Source organism: Chiloscyllium plagiosum, unplaced genomic scaffold (genome assembly GCF_037043375.1).
Source record: "Chiloscyllium plagiosum isolate Xiang-an unplaced genomic scaffold, Cpla_swu_hap1 HiC_scaffold_30, whole genome shotgun sequence".
Lineage (NCBI taxonomy): Eukaryota > Metazoa > Chordata > Chondrichthyes > Orectolobiformes > Hemiscylliidae > Chiloscyllium > Chiloscyllium plagiosum.
In genome coordinates this window covers 22,420,819-22,445,387 of record NW_028270168.1, presented here as the reverse complement: position 1 = coordinate 22,445,387, position 24,569 = coordinate 22,420,819, and positions in this window count along the sequence as shown.

The following is a 24,569-nucleotide window of genomic DNA, read 5'->3' as shown; positions in this document are numbered from 1 at the left end:
AGTTAAAAAAAAAGCAAACTCAAAAGTTTGGTTTAAATTCTGTGTAGCAACAAATACCTTCTGACACGGCCCAGCTCTGACAATGAGTAATACATTTATAAGTTTGTATCATAATTGTTGGGATCTCGAGCCTTTGGGGAGAGAAATAACATTAACATGCAAGGGGATGGATACTGTTGGTCCATGCAACTCTGCACAATTAGGTGGGCCTCCAAGCCAGATGAGGTCAATGGTGTTTCGAATCATTGGCCAGTCAAATTAGGCACTCAAAACCTTTCCATAAGGGCCTCACAAAGTAAATGGCATCTTTGACTCGTAAAATCATGATATCTACCACCAAGAAACACGAGGGCAGCTGATGCACTGGAACACCATCACCTGCAAGTTCCCTTCCAAGCCGCATACCAGCTTGACTTATAATGATAGCGCTGTTCCATCTCTATCGTTGGGTCAAATCCTGGAGCTTAATTCCTAACAGTACTGTCATTTACTTACCCATGCCCTACCTAGACTGCATCAGTTGAAAAAAACAACTTACTGCCACCTGCTCCAGTGCAACGCGAGGGACCCAGGTTCGATTCCCACCTAGGTGACTGTCTGTGTGGAGTTTGCACATTCTCCTCATTCTATGTGAGTTTCCTCCGTGTGCTCTGGTTTCTTCCTATAGTCCAAAGATGTATAGATCAGGAGAATTTCCCATAGTATGAGGTGCATTAGTCAGGAGCAAATGTAGGGGAATGGGTTACTCTTCAGAGTGTTGGTATGGACTGGTTGGGCCAAATGGTCTGTTTCCATAATGTAGGGAATCTAATCATTTTTACTTGAAATTGACCGTCAGCAATATTCAGTATTTCTGTCACTCAGCTACTGACAATTATATTAAAGACAGTCAATTTTTAATAGAGTTTTTAATTAAATAAACTTTCCCAATTTTTCCTCTCTTGAAGGTGTTCTGTCTTGCCATGTTACATTATTCAACAGGAATTTGGGTGACACGTGTTTCTTAATTAATCTCCAGGTCACTGCTGCAAATAAATTTTTGGAAGAAAAAATCTCCAGGTGGTAGATGTCATTCAAAAGATTGTGTTTACTTCAATTCTTTGAATATTTTTCATTCAGCAGTTTTAAGAATGTTGAAGGTGGTGGGGGAGAGGGGGGAGTTGTTTGGGATGATAAGGACTATTTGGCTAACAGGAGAAAGTGAGGACTGCAAATGCTAGAGATCAGAGTTGGGAGCATTGTGCTGGAAAAGCACATACTGTTGAAGGGCATATGCCCAAAATGTCGACTCTCCTGCTCCTTGGATGCTGCCTGACCTACTGTGCTTGTCCAGCACTACACTCTCGACTATGTGACTAACAGTCAAGATTAATCCAATTGGCCATGACAGGTACTTTGTGTTTTCCAATTGGTCATGGAAAGACTGCGTACTCAGAGAATGGATCGCCGGCAGGAGAAGATCTATTCAAGACACGCGTTCATGTATTAAAATCTCTAGGAAAATACACAATTGAACCATACAATCATACCCAGGGTACCTGAAGCTAATATTGGAACCTGGAAGGGAAAATGTTCTGTCACCTAGCATGGAATAGCCATCAACTCATTGAGTACTGTTTCCAATGTAAAAGCAAAAATGTATTTTGTTATGGCTAACTGATGGTAAGATTCAAGCTGTGGGTCCTTATGACCTTTCCCAGCACAGAATGTGAAGCTTTTGGTGATCTTGGTGACTGGAAATAAAGCAAACAATCCAGAGAGCAGAGGATGGAATGTCTGTAGAGCTGGTAGTAAATGCATACGCAAGAAATACGCAATATTAAGCAATCCAGAAAACTGATAGAAATGGAAACAAATCAATTATAGAAGTTCTGGGACCTTGGCAAGAGTGCAATAGATTTGTGCTACTTGCTGTAAGAGTCGATGTCATGTCTATGAAAGAATAGATTTAATCTGCTTTGCTTTCTAACCTGTAGCACCCATCTGCTGAAAGCAATCACAACACAAACTACTCTAAGAATAATAAGTTCCTAGCACCTGTACCAACTTCATATTCAATGCATCTTTTGTAAAAAAGGAAGCATTGTTGAGCATTTTACAACCTTGAAAATACATATACCATAACATTTTTATTAATGCGACAGTTTCCATCTTCTATTTTAATATTTTCTGATTGATTAGTTTTGGCTTTTATAATTTCAGCATCCATCCTACTTCTTCGTGTTTATAATAGTTATTGAAGCAAGTGGTCAGCATAATTGCAAAATTTAATATGATTTCTTTGAGCAGAAAAGGTTAAGGGTGGGGGGGGGGAGGGGAGATTTTCTAGAAGTGTTCAAAAATCTCAGATAGTTCTGATAAGGGTAAAAAAGGACAATCTATCTCTGGTCATAGAAAGGGTCAGTGAACATTGACTTAAGGAACTAGCAGAAGAATCAGAATGGAGTGAAGAGAAATATTGTTGTGATGCTGTTTATTGTGAACTAAAATGCTTTGACAGAAAAGGTGGTGGGAGTAGATAATAACTATCAAAAGGAATTGTATAAATGAAAATTCAAACAATGACAGATAGATACAGATATACTAGCTCATCTAGCTTGACTCTCACCTTGTGCATCATAACAGATATACAATACAGTCCATTCAGTTACACCAGTCTCCTGGGGGGCAAAAATATAGGTTAAAGCCCAATCTAATTTCCAAACAAAAGCTTGGAAATCCTCTAATCAACCTAGGTGACCAAACCAGTTTAAGAAATTGACTCTAGCCCTGACTTCTGTGCAATGCCTTCCTGCTGCAAGTGGAAATGTTTGGAAGGCTACAGGTACAGCACTAACTGGACAGCTTTAATTTAAAGAGCCAGTGATTGACTTGTTATGCCATGGAAGATCTCCTTCTTTGCTGCATGATTCTATTAAAACAGAAACAATTATTTTGGAATCAGAACATTCTGTACAGATGCTGAAATTGAGTATTTATTTTGATTAATTCAAACCATTCTGCAGTCAGTTTTGACAATGGTGCTTTGTATAAACATGTTTGCTGAAAGATTGAGACACAGAGCAAATACCTTGTCTAATGTTGGAACCAACTCACTATCCTCGACAAGTTGACTTCACTCACACCAGATACTCTGAGGTTCAGCAGCCCAGGAGCCAATACCCTCCAAACAAGATTCTGTTATTTTAATTGAAACTCTAAATACCAAGTACCATGATTAATTCTGGTTTTTATTTTAGAAAATAGATGTAGAGGCACTGGAGAAGGTATGAGAAAGATTTACTAGAATAATACCAGAACTGTGAATTCATATTTACTTCAGAATCAGTAACCTGATTGAGGCCTGTATTGGCTATTACGCACTTTGGACTTCTTGATTTTCTAAAAAGTGCTATATAAATGCAAATCTACCTTTCTTTCACTACAGTTTGCAACAAGAAGAGGCTAAAATCATGTACATGCTCATGCTCCCTTACCCTATTTGTTTAATGACAAGACTAAAGACGTCACAGATTGACTGCAAGAGTCTCTTGCTCATTGTTTCTGAAGTCAATATCATCCATAAGCAGGATGATAAATTTTTAATTAAAAAGAACTAGGCCAAACTGCTATGTAAGTTTGAATAATTTCTATCCTGAGTCTGTCTCTTTCAGGTAATCGAAAGAACCCATTATCTTTGTTAAAGATTGGCCTGAGATTCTCCCCCAAGTACTTTATTTGTTAATTAGTATAATAGATGGATGCAGTTAAATTCGAAGAAAGGAAAATGTGGGAAATCTGAAATCTAATTATGACAGAAGAAAATGGTTCTTTTAATATTAACTAAATGCTAGTTCTTTGGAAGAAGATAAGCTTGCTATGAAATATTAGCGACATAGAAACAGTCTCTGTACTCAAAGAATAAATGGATCATGTTTAAGGCATGATTTAACTGTAGGCCTGCCTTTTGTGCATTCAAATACACTTATAATAAGTTAGCTTATTGCAAATGATCCTTTGAAAATGCATTTTGTAACTGCTTTTATTGAGAATATTAGATAGATTTATAGTGTAGAAGTAGGCCATTTATCTTAGAGCTTAAAAATGTGTTGCTGGAAAAGCGCAGCAGGTCAGGCAGCATCAAAGGAGCAGGAGAATCGACTTTTCGGGCATAAGCCCTTCTTCAGGAATGAGGAGGGTGTGCCAAGCAGGCTAAGATAAAAGGTAGGGAGGAGGGACTTGGGGGAGGGGCATTGGGAATACAATAGGTGGAAGGAGGTTAAGGTGAGGGTGATAGGCCGGAGAGGGGGTGGGGGCGGAGAGGTCGGGAAGAAGATTGCAGGTCAAGAAGGCGGTGCTGAGTCTGAGGGTTGGGACTGAGAAAAGGTGGGGGGAGGGGAAATGAGGAAGCTGGAGAAATCTGCATTCATCCCTTGTGGTTGGAGGGTTCCTAAGCAGAAGATGAGGCGCTCTTCCTCCAGGCATTGTGTTGCCATGGTCTGGTGATGGAGGAGGCCAAGGACCTGCATGTCCTTGGCGAAGTGGGAGGGGGGAGTTAAAGTATTCAGCCACGGGGTGGTTGAGTTGGTTGGCGCGGGTGTCCCAGAGGTGTTCTCTGAAACATTCTGCAAGTAGGCGGCCTGTCTCCCCAATGTATAGGAGGCCACATCGGGTGCATCTTTACAAGTGTTTACAATCCATATGAGCTTCCCTTTCCTATTTCATCTAATACTATCCTATCATATCCTATTATTCCTTTTTCATACGTATTTATTTTGCAAGCTTCTCTGCCTGTTCTGAAAGTTATAGTATTAATAAAAATGCAAGATGCTGAGTTTTATAAAACAACTTAAAATACATTTTCCATGCAAACCTTCACAAGTAAAAAACATCTCTCGAATCACTAGAATTCAGGTAGCGAGGGTCTTTCCATCGTGTTCATTAGAAAACAAAGAAAGACTTTACATTTTGATAGCATCTCATATTATTACTAGTTGATTCATCTTCTCAAAAATGGCTAAGCTGATTTATGGCTAACTGTTGTTGAACAGCCATTATTGTAATTTAGGCAAGCAGCAACAGATTTACATTCCATAAACTCATACAAACAGCAATGAGATAAATGATCACATAGTCTGGTTTGAATTTGACCAGCCTTCTGAAGGCAGACTGGGAGAATGGAGGCACTGCAAATATTGGAAGGGCAACTCAATGCCTTTCCATCAGCATGGGGTATTCTCAATGGCAGCAACATCAGCAGCACAGCTTCCCATTGACTTAAACCATTTATTTGGCCAATTATCAGCTGTGTCCCCAAACCACCAGCATTTACTAGAGTTGGGATGGGCCCTTGCCTTGTTGGGAGTTTGGCAGGTAGAAAGTGCGGCCTCTCAATGGTAACCTGGGCCACGGCGTAAGGATAATTTATTTCTGGTAAATTTGTGGCCCAAGGAGGGTTCCCCAGCAACATTACACTCTTACCATCTCCCCTGTCCTGGTGACCAGGGTCTGCCTGCCTATTCCAGGCATAGTAGAATCAAACTTACTTACTTGGCTCTAAAGGCTGCCGTAATATGTCGTCTTCCTTAAGCCTCAGCAATAGCTGCCCCTATCACAGTCGAGGTTAGAAAATTTATGGCCTTCTGTTAGGCTGTGTACCATGCTCATTTGGATAGGAGTCCTAGTGGTGGCCTCTTGAATGTTGACAGGCCTGGGGTCCTGGCTTCCACCTGTGTGGTACTGAGAATCTCTTTCAGCCCCGACCAAACACTTCCCATGTTCAGGTACAGTTAAAGCCTCTTTTTTTAAATAATATCTGAAAATACAAACAGGGCAAGCATCACCTATGGAGACAGAAACAGTGCCAATGGCCCAGTGCTTCCAGTCATTGGTGCAGAAGGACACAGGCTACTGGCTACAATTGTAACTGTGGCAAAAGTGAGGACTGCAGATGCTGGCAATCAGAGTCAATATTAGAGTGGTGCTGGAAAAGCACAGCAGGTCAGGCAGCATCCGAGGAGCAGGAAAATCGACATTTTGGGCAAAGTCCTTCATCAGGAATGAGGCAGGGAGCCTCCGAGGTGGAGAGATAAATGGGAGGGGGGTGGGGCTGGGGAGAAGGTAGCTGAGAGTACAATAGGTGGATGGAGGTGGGGATGAAGGTGATAGGTCAAAGAGGAGGGTGGAGCAGATCGGTGAGAAGGAAGATTGGCAGATAGGACGGGTCATGAGAATGGTGCTGAGCTGGCAGGTTGGAATTGGGGTAAGGTGGTGTGAGAGGAAATGAGGAAACTGGTGAAGTCCACATTGATGCCCTGGGGTTGAAGTGTTCCGAGGCGGAAGATGAGGCATTCTTCTTCCAGGCGTCAGGTGGTGAGGAAATGGAGATGGAGGAAGCCCAGGACCTGCATGTCTTTGGCAGAATGGGAGGGGGTGTTGAAATGTTCGGCCACGGGGCAGTGGGGTTGATTGATGCAGGTGTCCGGGAGATGTTCCATAAAGCACTCTATGAAAAGGTGTCCAGTCTCTTCAATGTAAAGGAGACCACATCGGGAGCAATGGATACAGTAAATGACATGTATGGATGTGCAGGTGAAACTTTGATGGATGTGGAAGGCTCCTTTGGGACCTTGGATGGAGGTGAGGGGGGAGGTGTGGGCACAGGTTTTGCAATTCCTGTGGTGGTGGGGTAAGGTGCCGGGAGGGGAGGATGGGTTGTTGGGGGGCAGGGACCTGACCAGGTAGTCATGGAGGGAACGGTCTTTGTGGAAAGCAAATAGGGGTGGGGAGGGAAATGTATCCCTGGTGGTGGGGTCCGTTTGTATGTGGTGGAAATGTCAGTGGATGATGCAGTTTATGTGGAGGTTGGTGGGGTGGAAGGTGAGGACCAAGGGGGTTCTGTCCTTGTTGGGTTTGGAGGGGTGGGGTTTGAGGGCGGAGGTGCGGAGGTAATGCACCTCTTCCCACCCTACCTGCAAAAATGCTATCCCGTGTTCCCAAGCCCTCCGCCTCTGCTGTATCTGCTCCCTGGAGGACCAGTTACACCACGGAACTCACCAGATGGCCTCCTTCTTTAAAAACCATAATTTCCCTTCCCATGTGGTTGAAGATGCCCTCCAAAACATCTCATCCACATCCCGCACCTCCGCCCTCAAACCCCACCCCTCTAACCGCAACAAGACAGAACCCTCTTGGTCCTCACCTTCCATCAATGGGGTAGGTTGGGATGCCTAATGGCTGGGTGCAACTCATTCAATGGCTCACTTCCTTTCACACCACAAAGAAAAGGCAAGGTCCTTGAGTCTGCCTTTAGTTCAAAATATTTCATAGTTTTTAAATATACATGTCATCTACTTTTAATTCCAAATCTTCCCCTTTCTTTGTTAACCCTTTACCCAACACTGCTCTCCACCATCAACATTGCTCACTATCCCACTCCAACTCTGTCAACCACCAAAACATACTAAATATGGAATACCAAAAGAATTCAGTTTTAAAGAGGACCCACAGTTCTCAGCAATGCACATGTGGTATTGGGCTCTACAACCAATAAATAGGTACTTCTCAATCAAGTTTCTAGGTAATGCTGTCATCTGAGCAGTCATCTTCTGTGTTGAGAACTTGAGTTCATGTGTCGAAACTTGATGAACTATGCCTGTTTCCCATGGTGTCAAATGGTTACTGAAGCCTCAAATAGGCCATGGTGTAACTGTAATTGGCAATATAGGCGCTTTAAGGTTTACAGCTGAAGCATGCTTTAGACACTTTAGGTATGCAGGTAAGTGTTTCTGTGCAAAGCTGGGCCACATTGAACATGGTTTATCAAAGAGAGAGTTATTAGAACATGGACTGCTTTATCAGAACAGTTTATTAAGTCAGATATATTTTAAATGGGAACTGTTGATGATCTAAAATGGAAGTATAGAAAAATATACAGGGAAAGTAGCAGGAAATGGAATTGGAGGATGCACTGGAAGAGCTAGCACTGACTGTTCAGAGTGTTACAAGGGGACATAAATTTAAGGTGAAGGGTGGAAGGTATAGGGGAGATGTCAGGGGTAGGTTCTTTACCCAGAGAGTGGTGGGGGCATGGAATGCGCTGCCTGTGGGAGTGGCTGAGTCAGAATCATTGACGAACTTTAAGTGGCAATTGGATAGGTACATGGATGGGTGCTTAAGCTAGAACAAATGTTCAGCACAACATCGTGGGCCGAAGGGCCTGTTCTGTGCTGTATTGTTCTATGTTCTATGTTCTATGACTGCTTTCTGCACTAATTATAACTCCTCTCCCTTTCCTCTGTCTTCTACAGCCCAACAACTCTCTCTAACACTCTATTCCTCTGGTGCCAGCCATTTTTGTATTCCTCTCCAATGTTCTGATTTAATATTGTCAGTGGTGCTTGGTCCCAAACTGTGCAACTCCCTCCTTAAACCTCATTACCTTCTCATCGGCTTCTTTTCAGATCTCTCTTAAAATCAAAGTCTTCGAACAGATCTCTTTGGTCATCCAACTAATGCCACTGAATTTGTCTTCGCGCTTATTTTCTATTCATATCCATTAAAGTTTATTTAGGAATTTTATAAACTCATGTCATAAATGTTCAGAAATTAAATGCAGAGGACTAACTGATGCTTGGTGATATGTTAAATGCCAGATCTACTGTTCAGATGATAAAGGCCCGAGAAACTATTGAATAGACGAGAAATGGAAGTGTCTGAATGATACATAATCAAAGACATGAATGTGGTGGATGCAGGTTCCATTGAAACATTTAAGAGAGCATTGGTTGGTTTCTTTGATACAAACAGTTCCAGGGGTATGCAGAAATGATGGGCCGAATGGACTCTTTATGTGATGTGATTCTGTGATTCTGTAACCAAAACAAGACTAATGTTGACTGCTCATACAAGGCTGTCTTCTTTTACAAAGAGACTTTGCGAGTGTAGTTAAAATGTGACACTGGAGGTTTCAGGGCTTCAGGAATACTTGAGCTGAAAATGGCACGATACATTTTAACATGCAGCACAGCTTTACATTATTAATGACGACTAGATGTTTAGTTCTGCTGTGAGGAAGTGTCACCAGACCTGAAAGGTTAACTCTGATTTCTCTTCACAGGTGCTGCCAGACCTTGCTTTTCCAGCAACCTCTGTTTTGTTTCTGATTTACAGCATCTGCAGGTCTTGCAGTTTTGACTAGATGTTCAGTGGTTTGCTAAACAGGTTAAAAAAAAAGAGGTTATGAAAGCACTGTGGCCTTTGGGAGGCAGTAGTGAATGTTTAGATTAGATTAGATTAGATTAGATTACTTACAGTGTGGAAACAGGCCCTTCGGCCCAACAAGTCCACACCGCCCCGCCGAAGCGCAACCCACTCATACCCCTACATTTACCCCTTACCTAACACTACGGGCAATTTAGCATGGCCAATTCACCTGACCTGCACATCTTTGGACTGTGGGAGGAATAGAAATGCAAGCTGAGCCTTCATGGCTTTGATTCCACAAAAATTAATAGGAAGAGGTGATGGGATGACACCAAGTTAAGATGTAGGTTTTAAGGAGTGTCCTAAAGGTAGAGTGAGTAGGGTTGAGTGATAAGCAGTTCAGGAAGAAAATTTCAGAGCTTACGGCTGAATAGATGATTGCTAATTGACTAAGCAGCACAGTATTTTGAAGAAAAGAGTTCTCGGTCTCCACTGGACCTCATGTGAAATATATTTCTGATTTCACTTCTCAATGGTCTACTCAATGATCTTTTGTTCACAAAAGCAGAACAAACAGTCTCTACTGAATTTATAGCTGCTTATTTTTGTATATTTGATATATTTAATTTGCCTTAGAGCCATGCAGTGATTTACTTCTAAATGTGCAATCAGTTTACTTACAGCATTATTTAAAACAGCTCTGCAATGATAAAATGATCAGCACCTACACTTAATCCAGCTCAGCTTCAAACAGCTTCTGTATTTGCGTGAATGCTGAGTCATCACTCAGACTTAGCGAATCAAGCACAAGCAGCATAGATCAGTCATTATAAAAGTCTTAAACTGGGATCTCATCTCCCTCTAGTGTTCTCACTCTGTACTTTGGCATCAATCACTCTGTAAACTACAGACAAATAAAAAACCTGCAAACGCTGGAATCCAAGGTAGTCAAGCAGGAGGCTGGAAGAACACAGTAAGCCAGGCAGCATCAGGTGGTGGAGAAGTCAATGTTTTGGATGTAACCCTTGAGTTCTGAAGAAGGATTACACCTGAAACATTGATCTCTTCACCTCCTGATGCTGCCTGGCTTGCTGTGTTCTTCCAGCCTCCTATTTGTCTAACTCAGTAAATTATGGCCCAGATAATTGTTGTTGCAGTACACATGGGAGTTGCAGTTGGGCAGAATCTCTGATATAACAGATTCCACTGGAAATGTCTGGGAAAAGTGAAGATTCTGATGGCCAATTCTACTACACTAGGAACTTTCCAAAAGTATCAGTTGAAATTGGAGAACCGATATGGGCGGCACGGTGGCACAGTGGTTAGCACTGCTGCCTCACAGCGCCAGAGACCCGGGTTCAATTCCCGCCTCAGGCGACTGACTGTGTGGAGTTTGCACGTTCTCCCCGTGTCTGCGTGGGTTTCCTCCGGGTGCTCCGGTTTCCTCCCACAGTCCAAAGATGTGCAGGTCAGGTGAATTGGCCATGCTAAATTGCCCGTAGTGTTAGGTAAGGGGTAAATGTAGGGGTATGGGTGGGTTGCGCTTCAGCGGGGCGTTGTGGACTTGTTGGGCCGAAGGGCCTGTTTCCACACTGTAAGTAATCTAATCTAATCTCATTACTTAATGATAGGGTTCTGCACAGGATGCAAAACAACACTTTTCACTGTACGTGCGACAACAATCAATCAATCAATCAAGTAAATAACTATTCTGAAAAAAAATAGACAAATCAAAACCTAGTCGAACTCCTCCTGCATAATTATTAAACTGACCCCACCAACTTACCACACACCCCAGCTACATCTCCTTAAAACTCTTAAAAATGTAGATAGTTTAATCAGCCTGTTTAGATGTATTATAACACAACTCTGGAGTGGGAGAGATTTGAACTCAGACCTTCTGGCCTGTAGGTCGAGCACTATTTTGGACAAAATTTCTACACCAAGAAAAATCATGAAAAACCAATTATTTGGTCAATTCTCTTTACCCATTTATGGGTAAAGTGGCTGGCAATTATAACCAAGTAATGCATTGTATTTCAAAAGTCACTCATTATAAATATCACGTTTTGAGATATGTCAGAGGGATGTGTTAAGGTGCTATATAAATGCATTTTATTTTTGTTCCTCAAAGCAGGTACCTTAAACAGTGACACTTGTATTCTCAAAACACGTCTTTATTCTGAAGCTTCAGGGTTTCATTAATGTTTATGTACATCACATAAATGGTAATGAAAATTCATTTTATGTGCAGTTACAAGCATAAACAAGATTATTGAGACCATTTTGCCTTGTTAGAAACCATCACTGTGATAATCAAAATCATGAGGTTGTTAAATTTGCAATGTCATTATTGTCCTTGCTCGCAGGACAATAATAGCTAACTTTGAAAGTGGTTTTAAAGTTTATTTCAGGTGTCTTATTCAAAAATCATCATATACAAGTCTTAACAAGTTGAAACAATGCACTGGATGTATTTGTTAATGTACAGGAAGCTTAATTTGGTCTCTGAAGAAACCTAAATGCAGTGACTTGGACCATTCGGTCAAGATTTGTTTATACACTTTAGTCATTTTGGAAATCTAGTTAAATATTATTTAGCATTTTCACGCCATTATCTTAGTTCCAGGATTGCAATGAGCAGAGGATGTTTTGCTGTGTTTAGTTGTATTTTGATATTCCACTCATTTGTAGCAGGGGATTCTCCAATTAAAGAGCCAGAGAGTCATAGAGTCATACAGCATGGAAACAGACCCCCGTCCAACCAGTCCATGCTGACCATAGTCCTATAAATTAGTGTTGTCCCAGTCGAACTCATGTTGCTTGTTATCTGAGTGTGTGGCTGCTAATGATATGCGTCCATGAACACCAACTAGCCACGAAACAACATGACCAATTATCCTTAGTAGCCACACACTCAGATGACAAGCAACATGAGTTCGACTGGGACAACACTACTATTATAGGACAGGCCAAACAGAGAACAGCCAGGGAATTCCTAGAGGCATGGCACTCATCCACAGATTCTATCAATAAGCACATCGACCTGGACCCAATATACCGGCCACTGCAATGGACAGCTGGAACTGACAACTGGAAGCGGCAGAGACAAACCACTATAAATGCCGGAGGAAACATCACAGAAGCGCTTCACAGGAGGCTCCCAAGCACTGAGGATGTCACCTAGACAGGGGACGAAATGTCTGCAACACAAATTCCCAGCTCGGCGAACAGAACCACAGCAATGAGCACCCGAGCTACAAATCTTCTCGCAAACTTTCAACCTTTTCTATATCCCTCATGATTTTATCAACCTCTATAAGGTTATCCCTCAACTTCCCACACTCCAGTGAAGGAAGTGCCAGTCTATTCAGCCTCTCTATAAATCTCAAGCTCTCCATTCCTGGAAACATCCTGGTAAATCTCATCTGAACCCTTTCCAACTTAGAATATCCATCTTCTATCAGGAAGAAGACCTGGACACAGTACTCCAGAAGAGACCTCACCAATGTCTTGTACAACCTCAATATAATGTCCTAACTCCTATACTCAAAGATCTGAGCAATAAAGGCAAGCCTGCTAAACACCTTCTTAATCACCCTATCTATATGTGATGTGGACTTTAAATAATGATGTACCTGAACCCCTGGGTCTCTCTGTTCTATAACACTACCCAAGGCCCTAATTGACAATGTTGTTAACCAGTCATTTCCATGCTGACCAAGATTGTGATGTCCCTGTAGGCAAACATTAAACTGTGTCCATTGGAAATGGGCTGGCAAGAGTCAGGAAGGAACCAACAGGAGTGTATCGCTTTCATCACTAACTAATCCACAGTCTCAATGCTTGGGTGGTAGAGTGTACAAGTATCATATAGATGCAGTTAGGAATTATTGGATTATAACTGCCTTAACAGTGAAGGTCAGGGTAGAAGCAAAGAATGAAGCAAGAAACAATTTCAATATGAAGGGTTGAGACTCCCAAAGCAGTTTATTTTCTTTCTCCTTCCACAAGACATGAGCATTGCTAATTTGTTGCACATGCTGAAAAATGTGTTGCTGGAAAAGCGCAGCAGGTCAGGCAGCATCAAAGGAGCAGGAGAATCGACGTTTCGGGCATAAGCCCTTCTTCAGGAATGAGGAGGGTGTGCCAAGCAGGCTAAGATAAAAGGTAGGGAGGAAGGACTTGGGGGAGGGGCGTTGGGAATGCGATAGGTGGAAGGAGGTTAAGGTGAGGGTGATAAGCCGGAGAGTGGTTGGGGCGGAGAGGTCAGGAAGAAGATTGCAGGTCAAGATGGTAGTGCTGAGTCCGAGGGTTGGGACTGAGAAAAGGTGGGGGGAGGAAAATGAGGAAACTGGAGAAATCTGCATTCATCTCTTGTGGTTGGAGGGTTCCTAGGCGGAAGATGAGGCGCTTTTCCTCCAGGCATTATGTTGCCATAGTCTGGCGATGGAGGAGACCAAGGACTTGCATGTCCTTGGTGGAGTGGGAGGGGGTGTTAAAGTGTTCAGCCACGGGGCGGTTGGGTTGGTTGGTGCGGGTGTCCCAGAGGTGTTCTCTGAAACGTTCCGCAAGTAGGCGGCCTGTCTCCCCAATGTACAGGAGGCCACATCGGGTGCAGCGGATGCAGTAAATGATGTGTGTGGAGGTGCAGGTGAATTTGTGACGGATATAGAAGGATCCCTTGTGACCTTGGAGGAAAGTCAAGGGGGAGGTGTGGGCACAAGTTTTGCATTTCTTGTGGTTGCAGGGGAAGGTGCCGGAAGGTGTAACACCTTCCACCCCGACCTCACATTTACCTGGACCATCTCAGACTCCTCCCTCCCCTTCCTAGAACTCTCCATTTCTATCTCGGATGACAGACTCAACACGGACGTTTATTATAAACCGATTGACTCCCACAGCTACCTAGATTACACCTCCTCACCCCCATAAAAAACAGCATCCCATATTTCCAATTCCTTCGCCTCCACCGCATCTGCTCCCAGGAGGACCAATTCCAATACCGAACAACCCAGATGGCCTCCTTCTTCAAAGAGCGCAATTTCCCCTCAGATGTGGTTGACAATGCTATCCACCACATCTCCTCCACTTCCCGCTCCTCTGCCCTTGAACCCCGCCCCTCCAATCGCCACCAGGACAGAACCCACTGGTCCTCACCTACCACCCCACCAACCTCCAGATACATCGTATCATCCTTCGTCAGTTCCGCCACCTCCAAACAGACCCCACCACCAAGGATATATTTCCCTCCCCTCCCCTATCAGTGTTCCGGAAAGACCACTCCCTCCGCAACTCTCTCATCAGGTCCACACCCCCCACCAACCCAACCTCCACTCCTGCACCTTTCCCTGCAACCACAAGAAATGCAAAACTTGCGCCCACACCTCTCCCCTTACCTCCCTCCAAGGCCCCATGGGATCCTTCCATATCCATCACAAATTCACCTGCACCTCCACACACATCATTTACTGCATCCGCTGCACCCGATGTGGCCTCCTATACATTGGGGAGACAGGCCGCCTACTTGCGGAACGTTTCAGAGAACACCTCTGGGACACCCGCACCAACTAACCCAACCGCCCCGTGGCTGAACACTTTAACTCCCTCTCCCACTCCGCCAAGGAGGTCCTTGGCCTCCTCCATCTCCAGACCATGGCAACACGACGCCTGGAGGAAGAGCGCCTCATCTTCTGCTTAGGAACCCTCCAACCACAAGAGATGAACGCAGATTCTTCCAGCTTCCTCATTTCCCCTCCCCCCACCTTTTCTCAGTCCCAACCCTCGGACTGACCACAGCCTTTTTGACCTGCAATCTTCTTCCTGACCTCTCCGTCCCCAACCCCTCTCCGGCCTATCACCCTCACCTTAACCTCCTTCCACCTATTACATTCCCAATGCCCATCCCCCAAGTCCCTCCTCCCTACCTTTTATCTTAGCCTGCTTGGCACACACTTCCTCATTCCTGAAGAAGGGCTTATGCTCGAAACATCGATTCTCCTGCTCCTTTGATGCTGCCTGACCTGCTGCGCTTTTCCAGCAACACATTTTTCAGCTCTGATCTCCAGCATCTGCAGTCCTCACTTTCTCCTAGTTAATTTGTTGCACATCCCTAATTGCCTTGTACTGAGTAGCTTGCTAGGCCACTTCAAAGTCAATGTCATTTCTATAGGTTTGAATGCACATCAGGCCAATCAAGTAAGGATGGCACATTTCTTTCCCTAAAGAAAATTAGTGAACCAAATAGATTTTTTTTTTAACGATAATAGCTTCATGATCTCCATTACCAAAATAGCTTTCAGTTCAAGGTATCATCAAATTCAAATTCTACTAACAGCTACGGTGAAATTTGAATTCAATTTCCGGAGCATCTAAATCTTTGGATTTAGTCCAATGACATCAGACTTCTTCTCTCTACAACAGCACTTCCTCCCCATGTCACAGCGAGAATGCAATTTATGTTAAACTGACATGTTCCTGAAGTTATATAGGTCTCATACTCCTTCTTAACTTGCACCATTGGTGCACGATACACTGATAAAAATGTGCTACTCTTCATTACTCAATAATATCAGCCCGGATGAAATACCTGTGACTACTGTATATGTACATATTAGAAGCCATATTAAAACTTTGTTAAATTTTTCAGTATCATGTTACCCATGTCTAGTTCTTCAGTAATGGGGGTTACCATTGGCATTACCACATTGGGAACAAGCTCTGGCGGAGGCAAAGTCCACATTAATGCACAGCAATCTGCAAATTGCCAACTAAATAAATTATCTTAGATGCTCAGTGAAGAATAAATTTTGACTAAAAGGTCTGGACAATTCGCTTGCTCATCTTTGCCATGGAATGTTTTAGGCTCAGCTGACTCATTGATGGAGTCTTGGTTTCATATGTCATCCAAAGGGCTGTATTTCAAGCAGTGCAGCACTCCTCAAGTGCTGCAATGTCAACTAGACATTTTGTGTTCAAGTCTCTAGACTACATTTGAGTCCATGTCCTGTTGATGCTGAGGCAAGAGTATTAAGGCCCTGAACGATTTTTATCATGCTTGCCTTTGTTGCTCAGACCCTTGAGTAAAGGAGTTGGGATGTTAGGTTGAGGTTGTACAAGATGTTGGTGAGGCCTCTTCTGGAATACTGTGTGCACTTCTGGTCACCCGGTTATTAGAAGGATATTATTAATCTGGAAAGGGTTCAAATGAGATTTACCAGTATGCTGTTGGAAATGGAAAATTTTAGTTTTATGGAGAGGCGGCTGGGTTGGCTGGGATTTTTTTCACTGGTGCATAGGAGGCTGAAGGGTGACCTTCAACCACTTATGGAGGTTTATAAGAGGTTATAGAGGTTTATAAGATCATGAGGGATATAGAAAAGGTGAATAGCAGGTGTCTTTTCCCTAGGGTGGGGAATTTCAAGACTAGGGGGCATATTTTTAAGGCGAGAGGAGAACAATATAAAAATGACTGAAGGGCAAATTTTTTTTACTTAGTGTAGTTCATGTGTGGAATGAATTTCCTGAGGAAATGATGGTTGCCAGTATTGTTTCAGCATTTAAAAGACATTTAGAAAAGAACATGAATACAAAATGTTTGGAGGGAAATTGGCCAAGCACAGACAGGTGGGGTTAGTTTAGTTTGGGATTATGGTCAGCATGAACTAGTTGGACTGAAGGGTCGGCTTCCATGCTGAATGACACTATGACTCTCGAAGGTGGGCAAGTCAAATATGGAACAAGGCACAGATTTCCTCAACAGGACAATTTTCTAAGACTCCGCCAGCAGAATTGTGCATCTTTGATGTTTTGTCTCTGAAATAGTTTCCTTCATGAGGAGGAGAAAGTGAGGACTGCAGATGCTGTAGATCAGAGCTGAAAATGTGTTGCTGGAAATGCGCAGCAGGTCAGGCAGCATCCAAGGCATTAGGAGAATCGACGTTTCGGGCATAAGCCCTTCTTCAGGAATGAGGAAAGTATGCCCAGCAGGCTAAGATAAAAGGTAGGGAGGAGGGACTTGGGGGAAGGGCGTTGGAAATGCGATAGTTGGAAGGAGGTCAAGGTGAGGGTGATTGGCCGGAGTGGGGTGGGGGCGGAGAGGTCAGGAAGAAGATTGCAGGTTAAGAAGGCGATGCTGAGTTCGAGGGATTTGACTGAGACAAGGTGGGGGGAGGGGAAATGAGGAAACTGGAGAAATCTGAGTTCATCCCTTGTGGTTGGAGGGTTCCTAGGCGGAAGATGAGGCGTTCTTCCTCCAACCATCGTGTTGCTATGGTCTGGCGATGGAGGAGTCCAAGAACCTGCATGTCCTTGGTGGAGTCGGAGGGGGAGTTGAAGTGTTGAGCCACGGGGTGGTTGGGTTGATTGGTCCGGGTCCCAAAGGTGTTCTCTGAACCGTTCCGCAAGTTGGCGGCCTGTCTCCCCAATATAGAGGAGGCCACATCGGGTCCCCCTTAGTCCAAGAACTCCCCAACTATGTTCGGGACACCACCCACGCCCTCCACCTCCTCCATGATTTTCGCTTCCCCGGTCCCCAACGCCTTATCTTCACCATAGACATCCAGTCCCTGTACACCTCCATCCCCCATCACGAAGGACTCAAAGCCCTCCGCTTCTTCCTTTCCCGCCGTACCAACCAGTACTCTTCCACTGACACCCTCCTTCAACTGACTGAACTGGTCCTTACCCTGAACAACTTCTCTTTCCAATCCTCCCATTTCCTCCAAACCAAAGGAGTAGCCATGGGCACCCGCATGGGCCCCAGCTATGCCTGCCTCTTCGTAGGATATGTGGTACAGTCCATTTTCCGCAGCTACACTGGCACCACCCCCCACCTTTTCCTCCGTTACATCGATGACTGTATCGGCGCTGCCTCGTGCTCCGACGAGGAAGTTGAACAGTTCATCCACTTTACCAACACCTTCCACCTCGACCTCAAATTCACCTGGACCGTCTCACACTCCTCCCTCCCCTTCCTCGACCTTTCCATTTCTATCTCGGGCGACCGAATCAACACGGACATTTACTATAAACCGACCGACTCCCACAGCTACCTAGACTACACCTCCTCCCTCCCTGCCCCCTGTAAAAACGCCATCCCATATTCCCAATTCCTTTGTCTCTGCCGCATCTGCTCCCAGGAGGACCAGTTCCAAATTCGTACAACCCAGATGGCCTCCTTCTTCAAGGACCGCAATTTCCCCCCAGACACGGTCAACGATGCACTCCACCGTATCTCTTCCACTTCCCGCTCCTCCGCCCTTGAGCCCCGCCCCTCCAACCTCCACCAGGACAGAACCCCACTGGTCCTCACCTACCACCCCACCAACCTCCATGTACAGCGGATCATCTGCCGTCATTTCCGCCACCTCCAAACGGACCCCACCACCAGGGATATATTTCCCTCCCCTCCCCTATCAGCGTTCCAAAAAGACCACTCCCTCCGTGACTCTCTCGTCAGGTCCACACTCCCCACCAACCCAACCTCCACTCCCGGCACCTTCCCCTGCAACCGCAAGAAATGCAAAACTTGCGCCCACACCTCCCCCCTTATTTCCCTCCAAGGCCCCAAGGGATACTTCCATATCCGTCACAAATTCACCTGAACCTCCACACACATCATCTATTGCATCCGCTGTGCCCAATGTGGCCTCCTCTATATTGGGGAGACAGGCCGCCTACTTGTGGAACGGTTCAGAGAACACCTTTGGGACACCCGCACCAACCAACCCAACCACCCCGTGGCACAATACTTCAACTCCCCCTCCCACTCCACCAAGGACATACAAGTCCTTGGACTCCTCCATCGCCGGACCATAGCAACATGACGGTTGGAGGAAGAGCGCCTCATCTTCCGCCTAGGAACCCTCCAACCACAAGGGATGAACTCAGATTTCTCCAGTTTCCTCATTTCCCCTCCCCCCACCTTGTCTCAGTCAAATCCCTTGAACTCAGCACCGCCTTCCTAACCTGCAATCTTCTTCCTGACCTCTCCGCCCCCACCCCACTCCGGCCTATCACTCTCACCTTGACCTCCTTCCACCTATCACATTTCCAACGCCCCTCCCCCAAGTCCCTCCTCCCTACCTTTTATCTTAGCCTGCTGGGCATACTTTCCTCATTCCTGAAGAAGGGCTTATGCCCGAAACGTCGATTCTCCTAATTCCTTGGATGCTGCTTGACCTGCTGCGCTTTTCCAGTAACACATTTTCAGCCCTTCATGAGGAGAGCAATCTTCAGTGTTAATTCCTCACCTTCATGTAGTTATGAATCAATTAATAAGAATATGAAATAAGTGAAGATGACATAAGAGAAATGAATAACAAAGTGGAGCATATCCAGCTATTAGACTGAAATTTGATGAAAAGTTATACCATAAGCAATGTAAATTTAAAAGTACTAAACTGTTTACAAAACACTTTGGGACCTCCTAAGGTCGTGGCAGGAGCAATACAAATACAACTTGCATTCTTTCTTTAATCTATCTATTCATTGAATCCCTATAGTGTGCAAACAGGCCCTTCAGCCCAATAAGTCCACACCGACCCTCTGAAGAGTAATCCACCCAGACCCATTCCCCTACATTTACCCCTGACTAATGCACCGAACCTATACATCTCTGAACACTATGGACAATGTAGCATGGCCAATTCACCTAGACCTGCACATCTTTGGACTGTGGGAGGAAACCGGAGAACCTGAAGGAAACCCACGCAGACTCGGGGTGAATATGCAAACTCCACACAGAAAGTCGCCCAAATATGGAATCGAACCCAGGTCCCTGGTGCTGTGAGGCAGCAGTGCCAACCACTGAGAACTCATTCTTTTATCTATCCTTTTTTTATCGACCATTTGTCTGTCATGTATTCCTGGTTTTTAAATTCAAATTTCACACTGAATAATTCAGACATAACATTTTTGCACTGAATAATTCAGACTCAGATTGAGTCTGAAATTCTCTTCCTTGATTTGTGTACACATCAACCTTGAAAGCTTGCAGGCACTGTTGAGAAACTCAACTCCTCAAAACTGTACTGTTTCTAATAAAGGCCCACTATCAGGACCATGGCTAAAAACTGACAATAAATTAAGGTGTGTCCTTATGATATAAGATTGCAGAGTTTTGACCAGTATTTCAGTGTGACTACAGAGGGACCTATAGTTTGATGTACACAGTGCTGTTTCTGTGATGGAATTTGCAGTGGTTGAAGTTAGTACAACAAGGAGTCCAAATGTCCTCCATAAGCATGGATTTATAAAGGAGGTTACAAGGATTAAGGGAAAACTATATTTAACTAATTAGAGGTGGTTCTTGCTTGAAGTGAGTAGTCATTTAATGGGAAACTAAATTAAATACATGAAGGAAAATCAAATAGAGGTTATAGCGATATACATTGTCTCCGAATCAAAGGAGCTCCAAGTTAAGATTGAGATTAAAAGGAATTTTGACTGTCAGACTGTTGAGAGTCTTCGGAATTCTTTCCCACAGAGAGCTGTGCACATTATGTATATTTAAAGCTGTGATATAAATTCTTGATCAGAAGGGGAATCAAGGTTGATGGGAAAGGGCAGGAAAGTGGATGTGGGTAATGTCCAAACAGCCATGATCTTACAGAATGGCAGAGCAAGCTCAAGGGGCCAAATGACTTATTCCCATTCTATTCCTTATGATCTTTTGGTTGGATGAATAATTTTGAGAACAGGTACATGTAGAGCAGAAACACCGGCAGAAGTCAGTTGGTCTGAATGGTTTGTTTCTGTAAGCCCAATATGTCTGCATCACTTGCCCAACTTCACAGTTTAAATTAGACTCTCTCATATATTAATCATCAGTTGATGTTATATATTCTCCCTTCCAACATGCTACAGTCTTCAACACAACACAGTGTCAGTCTCTATGTCACCCACTGTAAGTTTGGAATGTTGACACTTGGGGCTCTTTCATCCTGAGCCAATACAGACACCATTCACCATTTTTTAAAATCTCTCCACCCTTCAGGCTCTCTGCCTGTATTCCTGATGAAGGGCTTTTGCCCGAAACGTCGATTTTACTGCTCCTCGGATGCTGCCTGAACTGTTGTGCTTTTCCAGTACCACTCTAATCTAGAACCAGACACCATTGACATGCTGATGTTGTCAGTGGGAAACATTAATGGCTGACACAGCAAGGGATATCATTCAGACCCATGAGTGTATTGAAAATATGTGGATGACGTGCTCAGTGATGATTAAGACACAGAGTAATGAGTAAGTAGCTAGGTAAACTGTGCAATCCCAAGATATGTCCTTGTTCTGTGCCCAGCTGAAAGGGTGATCAAGAGGCCACGCAGGAGACTCTGATTTGATCCATCAGCAAATGCAGGCTAAACATATTAGACATGCTCAATAAGCAAAGCTGCCTGGATCAGAACTGAAGGCAGTTCACATAACTCCAAATCTAATCACCTCACCCAGTTTGAAATTATGGACAGAAGATCTTTACCCTTCAGCACATTGCAAATCTCTTAGTTTACCTCTTTGTGCTGATCTGTTTGAACAAGTGCGGGAAAAAGAAAGTAGTTGTGTGCAATACTATTTAAAGGAATCTATCAACTGAGAGTGCTTCCTCAGCTGAGTGAGTAATTAAAAGTGTGTGGATAAACTGTTCTGTGAGAATTGAGACACAGAACACATAAATGTAAGTAACCTGTGTAATCCTGAGGCATGTTCACTTTGATTCAGCTGTGAACAGTTTGTAAGTGCAATGTTGTTGTCATGGAAACACAGTAGGGATTTGAAGTAAACCCTAAGGCGAAGAATACACTGCTGCTTTCTCTGGCTCACTTCTTTGTCCCATTGCTTATTATCTGTTTCTGTTAACCATTTGTTGGTTTTTCAGGAAATGTACAAATGAAAGGAGGCCATTCAGCCTGAAAAGCCTTCTGTTCTTTAGTTTGATTGTAGCAGATCTGTTTTCTAACTCCATTCATCTATCTTGGTTTGATATCATTTAAGATCCTTTAATGAAGGTCCATCAATCATTGTTTTGAAATGTTGAATTGACTATCATCAGTCTCAATTTAGGAATATCATTAGAAGATTCTAGGAGTTTGAGAAATATGAGGGCTCAGTATAAGTCTACTGTAAACTGTTAACATTTATTGCCACTAAGCAGTAGACACCAGCACAATGGAAAGAAGCTTTGTTAATGCCTTTTTTCATTAGATTTCCATCCCATATGATCTGATACCATGATGACACAGCTCCTTATGCTCAAGCCCATTATCTATCATTAGAGTATTGGTATAGTTAACCCTTTATGCCATATCTCCCCCAAGTCTTTATCCTGTTTACTATTTACACACCTTCCCCTAATGTCTTTTTTCTTAACAGGGATATTATTTGAGATGGTTTGAATGTGCACAAAGTTCTTTTAGAGATTATGGAAAATATTTGTACTCCAAACCTATTCTTTATAGTTCTTTTTCCTTGCAAATGTTGTCAATGGATGTACCACCATAGTTTCCTGCTGGAAGTCAGTTTATACATTCCTTGTGGAGAAAGTGAGGTCTGCAGATGCTGGAGATCAGAGCTGAAAATGTGTTGTTGGAAAAGCGCAGCAGGTCAGGCAGCATCCAGGGAACAGGAGAATCGACGTTTCGGGTATAAGCCCTTCTTCTTGTGGCTAATGTCTTCTTTCTCAGTGAAGTCATGGTACTCCTGTTTCTTCAGATGATACTATTTTCTATTTGGGCAAAGCATGATCTCGATTATTGTAGCCTCACAATCATGCTACCTTCCAGCTGCTGTTCCCTGAGCCACACCTTCTCTCCCTTTTTGGAAGGCAGAAGGTGATTTGTTTGCTCCTATCAGTGAATACTGCAGGTGTCAGAGCAAGAGACAATATCCTTTGGATAGTGTGAAATACCTGACCTCCACATGGATTCCCTGGAATGACGAAGATATTTCTGTTGACTCTACTGAAGAAAGTCCAGATGCAGAGGTCGTGCGATCATTAACCTCACATAACCAAGAGCTTCTCAATATGATGTGACGACATTGTTCAAAGTAGAGCCTTATTACTATGTAAATGTATATGTCTAAATTTCTGTGGTATGTGTAAATTTCAAAGTCTGGAGAGGAATGCAGTGGTGTTTGTTGAGGTTAGTTCCGTGACGCGGGACTCCGTGCTCTACGGTCTGTTCCTCGGGACGCACACTGAGACGAACATCAACTGCGCCTGGAGGATCATCAGCTTGGTGAAAGACGCTCTTTGGTCTGTCCGAAACCTGTTGATCTTCCAGCTGAAGGAGTTGACCCCGACTGAGTGTTGCAGACTGGCACATTCCAAGGTCCAGGACTACGTGTTGAGGGACGCGCTGAAGCTTGGGGCAGCTGCTGACAAGGCGTGGTGGGGAAAGACCACTGTGTAACGTCTGCCTGCCTAAAGAAGAACAGGGGGCCAGTAATTGGGATCCACTGACGCCTCAGCAGAATATCTGGATAGTCAATGTACAGACTTGTATATACGAATGATTAATTCCAATCTCTGTGTAAAGAACTGTAATGTGTGCATAAGAATGGCATGACCAATTGTATAGATATCCAAATAATTTTACGAATAAAGTATATTTTTGAAATTTAAAAAAATGTCTAAATTTCCATACATTCTCTATCACAGAGTTAAGACTCACAAAATTTTTTTATTACTTCCTTGCTTTCACTGGCAAATACTGAACAGTTAAGACAGTAAATATTTTGACTTCTTGGACAAAGCTTTCATCTTTTCTTGTTCCCAGGGCAGCGAGTGCGTATCTTTGATAGAATGTCAGCAGTAGTTTGGTATTTTATTTGTACATACTCTGAAACAGAGTCATATCATAATAACCAAACCAAAATCAAAGATTTTGGATAGCATCTTTGTGCTCTCTTATACACTCATATCAAGTGATTAACTGTTTGTGCTCAGTTTCAGTCATAAATGGAAGACCCAAATACGTAGGTAGAAATTATTTCCCAGGTCACCACAGGCACTTCATTATCTACCTCTTCATACCAATGTTTGGTTTCAGTGAGAGCCCTTAGAAGTTGTCTTATCCTACCACAGTGAGTCTGAAAGAAGACTGCTCCCAGACCTATGGATGTTGTATCTGTAGCTACAATGTTTGGAAGTTTAAGGTCACAATGTGATAAGATCTCTGACAAAATGAGCATTTTTTGATTCAGGCCAATGAGTAGCATTGATAATCAGACCAACGCCACACCTGATCCTGTTCAAAAGTTGCCTTAGAAGTTTGTTTACTTGGGTTATCTGGGCTAAACAATTTCCAAGTTTTGGTCACTACTTGTCACCATGAAGTAATATTAATAGAAGTATTGAGGAGTTTGGCAAATACAAGAACTGAACA